This window comes from Dama dama, chromosome 20, assembly GCF_033118175.1.
Source record: "Dama dama isolate Ldn47 chromosome 20, ASM3311817v1, whole genome shotgun sequence".
NCBI lineage: Eukaryota > Metazoa > Chordata > Mammalia > Artiodactyla > Cervidae > Dama > Dama dama.
This window is the reverse complement of record NC_083700.1, coordinates 58835249-58840946: the sequence shown is the minus strand read 5'-3', so window position 1 is coordinate 58840946 and position 5698 is coordinate 58835249. Positions and strand designations below refer to the sequence as shown.

Here is a 5698-nt window from a genome sequence, read left to right as displayed (position 1 = left end):
TGGAATCCAATTTATTATCATGGATTCCATTTATCTTTCCAAGATGTAGTTTGTCCTTATTCTCCTCTCCCCTACGCCCTCACACCATTCTCATACAATTCTCTTCAACTGCCGGTCCAGCTAACCTACACTGAGTTTAGTCCCAACACCAGGTACAAAGGCCACATAGGCTGGCATAAACTTCCTGGCTAGCTTCTGCATTTGTGTAAGGCCTATATAATCCATATAATAAATCTCTTATTCTGTATAATTCATAGTGGCTTTTCTTCTCTGAATGAACCTGGCTGATACAGAAACCATAGTAACTATGCTGACTTCCCTGGTGGCTCAGACGGTAAAGCGTCTGCCTACAATGCGGGAGACCCGGGTTCGATCCCTGGGTGGGGAAGATCCTCTGGAGAAGGAAATGGCAACCCACTCCAGTACTCTTGCCTGGAAAATCCTATGGGAGAAGCCTGGTAGGCTACAGTCCATGGGGTTGCAAAGAGTCGGACACGACTGAGTGACTTTACTTCATGCTGGCAAAAGGTAACCAACATTTTTATTTAGCATTTACTTTGCATCATATGTTATGCTAAACACTTTGCATGATTTGTCCCATTTTAATCTTTTCAACAGTATCAGAAAATAAGCACTAATTTCTCCTATTTTACTGATGAAGGAGATGAGGGTTAGATAGTTGATGGAATAGAAATGCAGAGCACCTGATCCAGCACAAAGACTGGCCTTGGAAGCAATCTGTATCTTTGACTCTAGAGTTTCATCTCCGTATCTATGCCCCACTCATCTGCACATTTATCCCGTCACTTTCTCATTTTAGCAGACTCTAATGACTTCTGAAATTTCCAGAACTAGACATAGCCTATGACTTTTTGCCTTTAAAGACTTGTTTTGTAGACTACTTTACCTAGCCTTCCAGATATTATCAAGGTTCTTTAGGTCATGATCCATGTGCTACCACATGGTCATCCATCTGCTACCCCAGGAACATAGTTGCTTCCTAAGAGGAAGCAATACTGTCCTAAGAGGATGCATGAACAAAAAATTCATGAACCAGACCTCATTTTCTTTATTTTGTAGAATTTTTTTTAGTTATTAATTCTGGCCTGGAGAATTCCATGGACTGTATAGTCCATGGGGTGGCAAAGAGTTGGACATGACTGAGTGACTTTCACTTTCACTGCATGGAAAAATTATACATAATGCCCTTTCTAAAGGCAGAATGTTTTTCTCTAATTGAATTATAATATTCCAGATATGTTGGTATATTAACACTTTTCCTTGCCTTGATATTTCTAGAGAAATAGATTTATCCAAATCCTCTTATTCTAGAAATTGTTATTTTTCTATTTTTCCAAATTATTTAAGCCACTTTTATTATCTAAAAGATAAAAGTGGAAACTTTTGGTATTTTTAGGAGAACAAAAAACTATATAAATTACTTACATATTCTGTCAATTCATTTCTTGAAGAAACTGAAAAAAAAAATGAACTTAGCATTCAGAAATTAGATCCAACAAGTCCAAGAAATCACAAAATTTTCACTCTCAATCCTTTTTCTTGTAAATATTGTGTGTCAGTCCTGTCTGACTCTTTGTGACCCCCATGCATGGACTGTAGCCTGCCAGGCTCTTCCGTCCATGAAAATTTCCAGGCAAGAATACTGGAGTGACTTACCACTTCCCACTCCAAGGGCTCTTCACAAACCAGGGATCAAACCAGGGTCTCTTGCATCTCCTGCATTGGCAGGCAGATTCCTTACCACTAGCTCTACCTGGGAAGCCCCCTTATAAATGTGTCTTTAATTGAACTCTTGACCTGTTAAGCCCAAAAAATATAGAAATTTTATTTCATTCACAAACTATTTTTTATCATTTTATCAAAGCCTTTGAGAACATTATGGAGATGCAAGTTGTCCTAAAGTAGTTGTCATAATACTGCAACAAAAACTTCAAAAGCATTTTGTCCTAGTTAACTTTAACAAGTATCTACATTAACTAAAGCCAAAACCTTCCTGCCTTTGCAATTGTCCTCAAAACCTAGTATCACACACACACACACACACACACTCCCCAAAGGATGAATAAATCAGTCTTTATGCTTATTTTTAAGCTTCAAAGAAAATGTTATTTTAAAAATACACCAAGGCATGAGTCCAAAAAAGACATGTTGATTGCTCATTGTCATATTCTGTGTGTTCCCTCAATAAAACTATATGTAAGGCTTCTCATTTCATCAGAAATGCAATACTAATTAAAAAAAAAAACAGATATATGCCCTTAAATCAACTATAAATGTTAGTGTTTCTGCTTTACTTTACTAAGTTGGAAGCTTCAAAAAGAAAGTACTGTCTCTGAACCAATCTAATCTGCAAATTGTAGTATGAATCATGTTCCTAAAGGAGAAGTTTTACATGCACTCTCCTTTCCAGATGCCATAAAATGCTCTTTAAATATCAGTTAAATTCAATTAAAATACCTCATAAAAGCCATCAGGCCCTCTAGAATTGAATTCCACACAAGTTACTTTTCTTCCGTATTCTAGCCCCACGTTTTGTACTCCAACCCCAGTTAGGTCTTCTTATCATTCAGGCTGTTCCCACCACTGAAAGTTCTTCTCTAATCTCTCCCTTATATAACTATGTCTGGAGTCATTTAAAATACATCACTCTTGGATCTTCTTCCCTGTGGAGCACCAAAAACTAGTATTTCTGAGCAACTGAAATGAGGCTATGGAATTTGAAATTAATTTTATAATCACTGAGAAAAAGACTTCAGGTAATTAAGCAAGGGAATAACATAATAGGCTTAAAAATTTCCAGTCTATACTTTAATAATGTGACTTAAGTACAAGGAGGTGTTTTTGAGAAAACTATTTAAATTCTGAGCTAAAGTAAATAGGTGGCTCAAGGGTAAAGAATTTGCTTGTGATGCAGGAGATGTAAGAGAGGCAGGTTTGATCCTTGGGTTGGGAAGATCCCCTAGAGGAGGGCATGGCTACCCACTCCAGTATTCTTGCCTGGAGAATCCCATGGACAGAGGAACCATAGAGTCACAAAGAGTCAGACATGATTGAAATGACTTGAGCACAGCATAGAAAGTAAATAAATAAGAATTTGTTCTAGACAATGATTTAGACCATAAGAAAAGATCATTTAAGCAATCTTATTGGGAATGTAAAGCAAAGTTTGTATTTAACTATGTTACCAATTTTCTTAGATTATTTCTTAATAAAGTATCTACTAACATTCTAATAGTATTTATCAAAGTAAAGTTATGACTGAATCACAATGAAAGTATTGAAAGAGGAATCAGGGGAATAGTATTGGCATGAGAATTTAATCTTAGTAGATACCCTGGGGGGTAATAAATCAATGTATCAAGGTTTGGTGTAAGTCTTCAGAAGGTTTATATTCTTCTAAAAAATGTAGTAACTGCTTTTGCTTGTCCCTGTTCTACCTGATACATGTCATGCTGGTCCTGACCAAGCCTCCTTTGAGGAAGAACTGATCAACAAGAAAGACATGACTCCATTGTTAGGGCTAGTACTTGCATCCTCTTGAGTCATCAGGAAGCAGGACATAAACATTCTTTTTATTTCCTAAGGAGTATAGCAGATGGTGAAGAAAGGAAAAACAGAGGGGTGGAGGGCAAATTTTGGTCTGTTGACAGAATTTGAAGGGGAGACATTAATTTCGGGTGCAATATGCAGTGAGGTGTCTCCCTAAGTGTGTTCTACGCAAGCGTTTCATGGAACTCTTGCCAGGTTCTTAAGTGTAATGATAAAGTCCTGTGAAAGACTTGTACATTAGGTGCAGTAATTGTTCTAACCTTTCACGTGAGCTCCAGACTTTCGTATCTGGTTGTCTCCTTGACACGTATACTTGGGTGTTTAGTGGTCATTTCTAAATTTCAGTTCAGTTCAGTTCAGTTCACTTGCTCAGTCGTGTCCGACTCTTTGCAACCTCATGGACTGCAGCACGCCAGGCTTCCCTGTCCATCACCAACTCCCGGAGGCTACTCAAACTCATGTCCATTGAGTCAGTGATGCCATACAACCATCTCATCCTCTGTTGTCCTCTTCTCTCCCGCCTTCAATCTTTCCCAGCCTCAGGGTCTTTTCAAATGAGTCAGTTCTTTGCACCAGGTGGCCAAAGTATTTCTAAATTTAATGTGTTCAAAACCAAACTCTTGATTTCCACTCTCCTTTCAATGCCCTCTAAATCAGGTCCCCTTCTCTTCCTTGCCTTACTACATTTAATACATTTCAAATTTTATTCTTTGAGTTACTCTGTCTAAAAATCTATGTGTCTTCCTTGGTTCCATTCATCCTCTCACATCATCCCATCGATTCATCAGCAAATGAATGTTATTCCATTTGTTATTGATTTCTTGTTTCATGCTATTGTGCTCAGGAAAAATACTTGGTATGAATTCACTCTCTTTAAATTTAAGATGTATTCTGTGATTGATCACGTGATCTATCCTGGAGAATGTTCCACGTGTACCCGAGAAGAATGTTCATTTGGCTGCTATTGGATAGAATGTTCTATTTTGTCTGTCAGGACAATCTAGTCTCACATATGGCTCAATTTCACCATTTCATGGTTAATTTTCTGTCTGGTTGATCTATCCATTGTTTAGAGTGGATACTTAAGTCCCTTACAATTCATGCATTGTTGTCTGTTTCTCCCTTCAAATCTGTTAGTAGCATTTGCTTAATATATTTAAGTGTTCTTATGTTGGGTGCATTATGTTTACAATTGTTTTATTTTCTAGATAAATTGACCCTGTTATCATTATACAATGACCTTCTTTGTCACTAGTTATTGTTTTTAGCTTAAAGTCTATTTTGTCTGATAAAAGTATAACTTCCCTGGCTTTCTTTTGGTACCATTTCCATGGTATACCCTTTCCTATCACTTCACTTTGAACCCATATGTGTTCATAAAGCTGAAGTGAGTCTCTTGTAGGCAGCATATACATGGGTCTTGGTTTTTTTTTTTTTTTTTTAAATCCATCCATCTACTCTATGCCTTTCAAATGGAGAATTCAATCCACTTACATTTAGAGTAATTATTGGTAGGTAAGGACTTCTTAAGGCCATCATCTTAATTATTTTTGGCTATTTTATAGTTTCCTTGTTTCTTTTTTCCTTTCTTGCTGCCTTCCTTTGTCAATTGATGGTTGACCATAGTCGTATGCTCTGATTGTGTTCTTACCTTTTGTGAATTACTATAGGTTTTTGCTCTCTGGTTATAATAAAGCTTACACAAAACATCTTATACTTATAACAGCTTTATACTGATAGCAACTAACTTCAATCACATATGAAAGTTTTACCTTTTTATCCCCCCTTTTCTGTTTCTGATGTCACAGTTAACCACATTTTACATTGTGTATTCACTAACAAATTGTGTAGCTATAGTTGTTTTTAATCCTCTTATCTTTAACCTTAGACTAGAGTTAATATACCACATTACAATCTCAGAGTATTCCAAATTTGACTATATATTTACCTTTATCAATGTGTTGCATATTTTCATATGTTACATGTTACTAATGAATTCCTTTCATTTCAGCTTGGAAAACTCCTTTCAGCATTTTTTCACCCCTTCTCTTTATTCATAAAGTTTTAAAATTGAAGTATTATTGATTTACAACATTACATTAGTTTTATATTAGTGTACAGCACAGTG

General features: G+C 36.5%; 1 non-coding gene across 1 annotated transcript; it reads left to right on the top strand.

Moving 5' to 3' along the window:
* Positions 1-316: 316 nt before the first annotated feature.
* TRNAC-ACA (transfer RNA cysteine (anticodon ACA)) lies at positions 317-388 on the top strand. The gene has a single exon. It is a non-coding gene; the product is annotated as a tRNA-Cys (tRNA).
* The last annotated feature ends 5310 nt before the right edge of the window (positions 389-5698 follow it).